The sequence below is a fragment of the Beta vulgaris genome, chromosome 4 (assembly GCF_026745355.1).
Source record: "Beta vulgaris subsp. vulgaris cultivar EL10 chromosome 4, EL10.2, whole genome shotgun sequence".
Lineage (NCBI taxonomy): Eukaryota > Viridiplantae > Streptophyta > Magnoliopsida > Caryophyllales > Amaranthaceae > Beta > Beta vulgaris.
This window is the reverse complement of record NC_079205.1, coordinates 19,068,664-19,078,997: the sequence shown is the minus strand read 5'-3', so window position 1 is coordinate 19,078,997 and position 10,334 is coordinate 19,068,664.

The window sequence follows — 10,334 nt, the reverse complement described above, 5'->3', positions numbered from 1 at the left end:
AAAAGAGGGGGGTTTAGTACCGACAAGAGGGCTGCCCCGTGGCAGCACCACCACCACGAGTACAGAAGACAGAAAAGGACAAGCTGAACTCCGGCGAGATAACGCAGAAGGCAGGGCGCAGTGATGCAGGGACGTCGCCGGTATCAACGCTCCGGTGCGGTGGCGAAGCCGAGCAGCGGACGAAGCACGCGAGGGAAGAAGAACCACAGCAGCAGCATCGCGAGGGGGGGGGAAACTGCAGCACAGATCTCCGGCGAGGAAACGGCGGGATTCCGGTGAACTTAAGGTGCCGACGAATAGAACAGGCGAACAGAGGAGAGAGGCACGAAATGGGGTTGGGGTTTCACTGGGGTTTGGGTTTTCATCAATTGGGGTTTGGGAAATGACGAGAGAAAGAAGGAAGGTGGGTTTATTAAACCCTTTAGCCGACTAAAATAAATGGAAGGAAGGAAAACCGACTTTGGTTTCCTGTTTGGCCAAATACCACTCAACTTAGTCGCACATAAGACCCAAAATAATTTTAATAATAATATATATAATAAAAAATAATCTCATATAATTAAATAAATAAATACATTACAGCACGACAAAATAATTCATACTCCAACTCAAATAAAATAAGAATTTTCGAAACATAATTAACTTAATAATTATGATTAGCATTTTAATAAAGGCTCTTAAAAACAGGGCTATTACATTACTGCTTCAGAATTCCACAATATTGCCATCTATTTAATCCGTAGTTCCTGATTTTTCTAATCAAACCTTTTCATGCCCAGGTCGTTTATGAGATTTTGGAGGCCTAAGGGCGAACCTACATATTAGGACCCTAATTAGGTCCAAGATTTTTGAATGTTTGATGTTTGGTCCAGGCCGATAAAAATATATGGTCCGCATTTTTTAAAATTTTGATTTTTATCCAAATCGCGAATAAGTTTCTTTTTTGGCTTTTACATAATTTTTATGGAAAAATTAGTTTTACAATATTTTTATGCATTTTTTATGGATATTATATCAAAAAATTATTTTTATATTATTAATAGTTATATTTTTTATGTATTAGAGATAATGGAGAGGTGATAGAGAGATATAGATTTGGTTTAGAATATGAAGGCAGTGGTGGACCGATCTAAATATACGGGTACCAAATTAAAGGTACTATCTTCTCCCAATTGTCATAGATTTTGAGCTTGTCGGATTAAGCAGACTCCCTTATGTAGACTGTAGTGAAATTGGATGTTGATCATTGAATATATTAGAAAGTAACCAAATTAAAATTCATCAACTTTATGGAGTTTAACTCGTTTACAGTTGCAAAGCTATGTCGATAGCAATCCAAATTGTTGATGATCCCTCCATTGGAAAGAGTTTTATCATACTCTTTTTTCCCACTTAATATGAAGATCTCTTTATCTTACCATTTGTCAGATATGTATAGATGTGACGTTGTACATATATAATTAGTATTAACATATGATTTACTATCATAATTTTAGTTTCAAACTATATATAAAATACTTCACAAAGTAAATGTAATTCCAAGAATAGCATATGCAAGTTTGTTTGTTCAATTCTTTCCAAGATTCAATGTACATGGTTAAATACATTCGCTACAGTTGTATCCCCAATTTTTTTAAAAAAAAAAAAGCAGCTTAAAAAAATGTGATGGGATCGCAACAAGGCCAAGACACGAGATTTTATTCAATCATTCCTCTCTCTCCTCTATCTCTTTTTCTCTCTCTCATGCTCCTCTCATTCTCTCTCACACACTATAACAATATTAATATAAATAAAATAAAATAATATAATATAATATAACATAACATAATATAATATAATATAATATAATATAATATAATATAATATAATATAATATAATATAATATAATATAATATAATATAATATAATATAATATAATATAATATAATATAATATATAATATAATATAATATAATATAATATAATATAATATAATATAATATAATATAATATAATATAATATAATATAATATAATATAATATAATATAATATAATATAATATAATGTAATGTAATGAAATGTAATGTAATGTAATGTAATGTAATGTAATGTAATGTAATGTAATGTAATACAATACAATACAATATAATGTAATATAATGTAATATAATACAATATAATACAATACAATATAATATGATATACTCCCTCCGTTTCCTAAAGATCTTCCCACTTACTATTCCTACAGATACCAAGGAAAATCAAGTTGTGTGGGGCATGGTGTGAGTAAAGTAGGAGAGAGAAAGGGGTTAAGATAAATAAACAAATAAAAAGGGGTTAAAGTAGGAGAGAGAAAGGGAGTAAAATTGAATTAATAATGTAATGGCGGACCATATGATAGTGACATGAGAAGGTAAATAGGGAAATTTGTTTTGCCAAATAAGGAATAAAGCAAAAGAGGGAAGATCTTTTGGAAACACCCTTAAACGGAAAGAGGGAAGATCTTTAGGAAACGGAGGTAGTAATACAATACAATACAATATAATATAACATAATATAACATAACATAACATAACATAACATAACATAACATAACATAACATAACATAACATAACATAACATAACATAACATAACATAACATAACATAACATAATATAATATAATATAATATAATATAATATAATATAAGATAATATAATATAACATAATATAACATAATATAACATAACATAATATAATATAATATAATATAATATAATATAATATAATATAATATAATATAATATAATATAATATAATATAATATAATATAATATAATATAATATAATATAATATAATATAATATATATAATATAATATAATATAATATAATATAATATAATATAATATAATATAATATAATATAATATAATATAATATAATATAATATAATATAATATAATATGTATAATACTCCCTTCGTTCCTAAAGATCTTTCTTGTTACTGTTCTTACAGATACCAAGGAGGATCCACTTGTGTGGGGTGTGGGGTGGGTAAAGTAGGAGAGAGAAAGAGGTTAAGATAAATAAACAAATTAAAAGGGGTTAAAGTAGGAGAGAGAAAGGGAGTAAAATTGAATTAATAATGTAATAGTGGACCATATGATAGGGACATGAGAGGGTAAAAAGGGGAAAACAAATTCCAAATAAGGAATAAAGTAAAAGAGGGAAGATCTTTTGGAAACGCACTTTAACGGAAAGAGGGAAGATCTTTAGGAAACGGAGGGAGCATAACATAATATAATATAATATAACATAATATAACATAATACAACATAATATAAACATAATACTCCCTCTGTTTCCTAAAGATCTTCCTTGTTTCTGTTTCTACAGATACCAAGAAGGATCCATTTGTGTGGGGTATGGGGTGAGTAAAGTAGGAGAGAGAAAAGGGGTTATGATAAATAAATAAATAAAAAGGAGATAAAGTAGGAGAAAGAAAGGGAGTAAAATTGACTTAATAATGTAATGGTGGACCATATGATAGGGACATGAGAGTGTAAAAACGGAAAAAAAAAAATTCAAATGAAGAATAAAGTAAAAGAGGGAAGATCTTTTGGAAACGCACTTAAACGGGAAGAGGGAAGATCTTTAGGAAACAGAAGGAGTACAATAGAATACAATACAATACAGTACAGTACAGTACAATAGAATACAATACAATACAATACAATACAATACAATACAATACAATACAATACAATACAGTACAATACAGTACAATACAGTACATTACAGTACAATACAGTACATTACAGTACAATACAGTACATTACAGTACAATACAGTATAATACAATACAATACAATACAATACAATACAATACAATACAATACAATACAATACAATACAATACAATACAATACAATACAATACAATACAATACAATACAATACAATACAATACAATACAATACAATACAATACAATACAATACAATACAATACAATACAATACAATACAATACAATACAATGCAATACAACATAACATAACATAACATAACATAACATAACATAACATAACATAATACTCCCTCCGTTTCCTAAAGATCTTCCTTGTTACTATTCCTACAGATACCAAGGAGAATCCACTTGTGTGCGGTGTGAAGTGGGTAAAGTAGGAGAGAGAAAGGGGTTAAGATAAATAAACAAATAAAAAGGGGTTAAAGTAGGAGAGAGAAAGGGAGTAAAATTGAATTAATAATGTAATGGTGGACCATATGATTGGGACATGAGAGGGTAAAAGGGGGGGGGGGATTCCAAATAAGGAATAAAGTAAAAGAGGGAAGATCTTTTGGAAACGCACGTAAACGGAAAGAGGAAAGATCTTTAGGAAACGGAGGGAGTATAATATAATATAATATAATATAATATAATATAATATAATATAATATAATATAATATAATATAATATAATATAATATAATATAATATAATATAATATAATATAATATAATATAATATAATATAATATAATATAATGTAGTGTAATATAATATGATATAATTGATGATAATAATAGTTTTTAATAATATAATATATTTTCGTCTCATTGCGTAATGATGGCAGCAGACTTCATTTCTTGAGGAAGCATTGTGCACTTTCAAATGATTATGTTAATACTCCCTCCGTTTCCTAAAGATCTTCCTTGTTACTGTTATTATATATACCAATGAGAATCAATTGTGTGGGGGGCGTGGGTTGGGTAAAGTAGGAGAGAGAAAGGGGTTAAAATGAATAAACAAATAAAAAGGGGTTTAAATAGGAGAGAGAAAGGGAGTAAAATGGAATTAATAATGTAATGGTAGACCATCTAATAGAGACATGAGAGGGTAAAAAGCGAAAAATAAATTCCAAATAAGGAATAAAGTAAAAGAGGGAAGATCTTTTGGAAACGCACTTAAACGGAAAGAGGAAAGATCTTTAGGAAACGGATGGAGTAGGCCAGAGATGCCTATAAATGATAATAATATGTTTTATGACTTAGATGGTTGCGAAAGATAATCTAGTTAAAATTGTGTGAATTGATGGTGGATTGTTTTTAAGTTAGAACTTTTACTTATTTTATGTTTATGATGTTTTTATATGTGGAACTTATTGTTATTATCGTATTATACATGTGGAACTTATTGTGGAACTTTTAGTTATTATCGGATTTTATATGTTTGTCTAAATCAAATTGCATCAAATGTATGTGTGCCTATGTAGAATGGATGGAGATTTGGTGCAACAAAGTTCGTTTGACGCGTATAGCATTGCATGAGTTTAGGAGATTGACAGCCCAAGTTGAACAGACGTCTTTGCATTCGGGGGGAGAATGGTGGCATCATTTATACCTAGGATCTTAACTGTTGACAAATCATCATAACATGTGTAAAGAATAACTTCGGCTAAGTAGAGAAATATTTGTAAGTCTTGCTAATATGCTTAGAGCACAACAACTTCTAGTAGATGGTAGATAATAATATAATAATATATAATAATAATAATAATAATAATAATAATAATAATAATAATAATAATAATAATAATAATAATTATTATTATTATTATTATTATTATTATTATTATTATTATTATTATTATTATTATTATTATTATTATAATAATAATAATAATAATAGTAATTTTAATAGTAATAGTAATAGTAATAGTGATGATGATGATGATGATGATATGATGATGATGATGAAGATGATGATGATGATGATGATGATGATGATGATGATGATGATGATGATGATGATGATGATGATGATGATGATGATGATAAAAATATAATCGTAATTGTAATTATTAATAATAAATTATATTATTTTATTATTAGAGAAATAAATTAGGAGCTGAATAAAAGTGATTGGAACCGAGGCTCTGTTGGTTGGATGTAAAACATTTTCAATGTAGAACATTTTACATGAAAAAATCAATTCTGAAGCTAATTTTCTTTTGTTTGGTTCAATCCAAAAAAAGTTATGGAAATGAGAAATATAGAAGGAGGAGGAAGAGGATAGATAAGAGGAGAGTAAAAGGTTGCTAAGAAGAAGGGAGAATAATAATAGTAATAATAATTAGTAAAGCTATAATAAACAAATAATATATAGAAACAATAATAATAATAATAATAATAATAATAATAATAATAATAATAATAATAATAATAATAATGATAATAATGATAATAATAATAATACTTAATAGTAATGATATATAATAATAATAATAATAATAATAATAATAATAATAATAATAATAATAATAATAATAATAATAATAAGAGTAGTTAGTAAAATAAATTATACTAACATAATAATAATATTTAACAAAATGGTTATAAAAGAATGGAGTTGAACTGAACTGATTGGAGCTGAACTGAACTGCACTGAACTAAGGTGAACTGAACTGAAAATAAGTTGGGGAGAACAAACCCTTAAGGCCTGTTCTCCCCTGCTTATTTTCAGTCCAGTTCAGTTCAGTTCAGCTCAGTTTAGTTCACCTCAATTCAATTCAGTTCAGTTCAACTCCATTCTTTTATAACTATTTTGTTAAGTATTATTATTATATTGGTCTAACATAATAATAATATTTAACAAAATGGTTATAAAAGAATGGAGCTGAACTGAACTGATTGGAGCTGAACTGAACTGAACTGAACTGATTGGAGCTGAACTGAACTGCACTGACTGAGTGAACTGAACTGAAAATAAGTTGGGCAGAACAGACCCTCAAGGCCTGTTCTCCCCAGCTTATTTTCAGTCTAGTTCAGTTCAGTTCAGCTCAGTTTAGTTCTCCTCAATTCAATTCAGTTCAGTTCAACTCCATTCTTTTACAACTATTTTGTTAAGTATTATTATTATATTGGTCTAATTTATTTTACTAATTACCCTTATAATTATTATTTATTTTTATATCATTATTATTATTATTATTATTTCAATATATTATTGTTTATTATAGCTTTACTCATTATTATTACTATTATTATTAGGAGGAACATGATTTAGGTCAAAAACACAAATAAACCCACGTTTTTTAGCCCATAAACCAATCAAATCGCGTCAAAACGATTTATAATGTAATTTTGCGTGGTCCAACCCAATTATTATTTTTATTACTAAATATTATTATATTATTAAATCTAATTATTAAAATAGTAATATTAATTTACTTCTTAGATATTATTGTTATTATATAATCATCATCAAGTATTAAAATATTAATACAAATAATATAAAATAATTATTATTAACGTTTTTTTCACCAAATGCCCCCGAGTTTTCACAAAATTCACCGGGTACCCCCGCACTTTTGAAAATACACGGGGTACCCCTCAGTTTCAACATAATACACCCCAATACCCCTAATGACTAACAGCGTTAACTGCCGTTAGTCATTATCCCTTATTTTGTTGTTTTTAACCCTAATTAAGCACTAACCTAACCCTAATCCTAACTCTAAACCCTAACCATAACCATAACCCTAAGCCCTAACCACCCTTCCCACCACCCCCAGCAGACCCCCCTCCCCAACCCCACCCTACCCACCACCCAGCAGACCCTCCTCCCCCAACCACCGGCGCCGCCCCCTCCCTAACCACGACCGCCCCAGCAGCCACTTCCCTTCCAGCAGCCCTTCCCCACCCCCAGCTCGCAGCCCCCCTTTCAAACCCCACCATAGCAGGCCCTCCCCCACCACGTCGCGAGAACCGCACCTCTCCCCCACCCCGTCGTGAGAACCCTACCCCTCCCCCTATCCCGTCGATATTGACGCTCGAAACCCCACGTACCCCACCCCGTCAAATCGATGCCCAAAACCCCACCCCTCCCCCACCCCGTCGAAATCGAAAACCGACGAAATAGACTAGGAAGAAGATCGAATTGACGAAGAATAGAGAGGAGAGAGAGTTTGCGAAAATTTCGATCTTCTTCAATATGAATTTGGGATTTGGGAAAAACAGAGGAAAGAGAGATTGCGAAAATGGGGGTTGCGGCTGGCGAGGGAGGGGAAGGGGGCCTCGGCGGTGGAGGGGAGGGGGTGCTGCGGAGGGTAGGAGGGTCGGCGGCTGGGGGTCGGGGGACGGGGGGGTCTGTTGGGGTGGTGGGTAGGGTGTGGTTGGGGAGGGTGGTGGGTGGATGGGGTGGTGGGGAGGGTGGTTAGGGTTTAGTGTTAGTGTTTGGGGTTAAGTTAGATTAATTAGGGCTAATTAGAGTTTAATTAGGGTTAAGTTAGGTTAATTAGGGCTGATTAGAGTTTAATTAGGGTTAACACTAGCGGCAGTTAACACCGTTAGTCATTAGGGGTATTGGGGTGTATTATGTTGAAACTTAGGGGTACCCTGTGTATTTTTAAAAGTGCGGGGGTACCCGGTGAATTTCGTGAAAACTCGGGGTATTTGGTGAAAAAACCGTATTATTAATTATCATTATTATCATTAATTATTATCATTAATAATTTATTATTATTAATATTATTTATTTTTAACTATCATTTAAAAATATCCAAAATACTATTATTATTCATTATTAATTAGTCATTATTATTACTTATCATTATAATTATTATTTAATATTCATATTATTATTGTTTAAATATTATTTATATATTTATTACATTTAATTTAATTCAATTCAGTTTAATTCAATTCAATTCAGTTCGGTTCAGTTCAGTTCAGCTCAGTTTAGTTTAGTTCAGTTCAGCTCAGTGCAGTTCAGTTCACTTCAGCTCAGTTCACTTCAGCTGTTCTATGCCGAAGAGAACAGACCCTAAAAGGTTGCTAAGAAGAAGGGAGAAAAATGTGTTTTCCTTCTTTTTTAAAGGAAAATAATTTCCACTTATAGCTACTTTGATGGAAAGCCTGTTTTACAACTCTTAGCATACCAAACAACGGAAAATGAGAGGAAAAGGAAAACTAATTTTCATGGAAAATATTTTACACCCTACCAAACGGAGCATGAATCCAACTAATTGTAACTGAATTGAAAATAAGATGGAGAGAACACGCTAGGAATAATAATCCTATTTATATGATAATATTTAGACTCCTTACAAATCCTCGAACCTCGATGTACAATAAGCTATTACTAGTCTCATATGCACGTTTATGTTAATGTATAAGTTCTTACTTTTTCATTGTTTGAAATTGCTTTAGTTAGATTAGTTTAGTTTTCAATCAAAAATATCTCTTTTTAAGCATATTATTTTGAAAAATATTTTATGTGTATATTATATCTTATTATAAATTAGGCAATCTTAAATTTTCTTTTTAGTTATTACACATAAATATAGATAAAAAAGAAATTGAATATTTTATAATTAGCATTTTTCTAATAAGTGAAAGGTAGAAAAATAATGAAACAAGAGGACACCGTAGCTCATCCCGTAGCTTGGATAATAGGTTTCCTTATCTATTCTAAACTGAGCTGTGATAAAACGCTAGCAGCTACCGTTTTAATTTGTCAATAGGAGGACTCAAAAGTAAATAGAGGAGTGGGAAGGAATTTGGCAGAGAAAAAAAAAAGCTAGCATCCATGTGTCAACATGTAATTAGCACACATGTCACAATATTGTTTATCCAAAACAAATTACTTTTTGCAATTTAAACTTGTATATCTCAAGAAATATATTTTAGAAAAAAATAAAAAATATACCAATATTTATATATTTTTATTCTCTACAAATAGACATCCATTTTGATATAATTTCATACAATATTTATTTTACTCTTATCCTTATAACTCACTTGTTACAATGCATGCACCTGTTTTATGTTAACATACACTTGTTTCTTATTACCATACACTTGTTTATTAATACAATACACTTGTTTCTTGTTGAAATACAATTGTTTTTTATAACACACTTGTTTCTTATTATTACAATACACCTATTTCTCATTAACATACACTTGTTTCTTGTTAACATACACTTGTTTCTTATTATTACAATACACCTGTTTCTCATTAACATACACTTGTTTCTTGTTAACATACACTTGTTTCCCCATACAATACACTTGTTGCTTGTTAAAATACACTTGTTTCTTATAACAATAAACTTGTTTGACGTAAGGTAATTAAAACTGATATAAATTTTAAAACTGATATATGATGAAATTATATCAAAATGGATGTCTATTTGTAGAGAATAAAAATATATGAATATTAGTATATTTTTTTTATTTTTTTCTAAAATATATTTCTTGAGATATACAAGTTTAAAAATTACAAAAAGTAATTTATTTTGGATAAACAATCTTATGACATGTGTGCTAATTACATGTTGACACATAAATGCTGCCTTTTTTTTTTTCTCT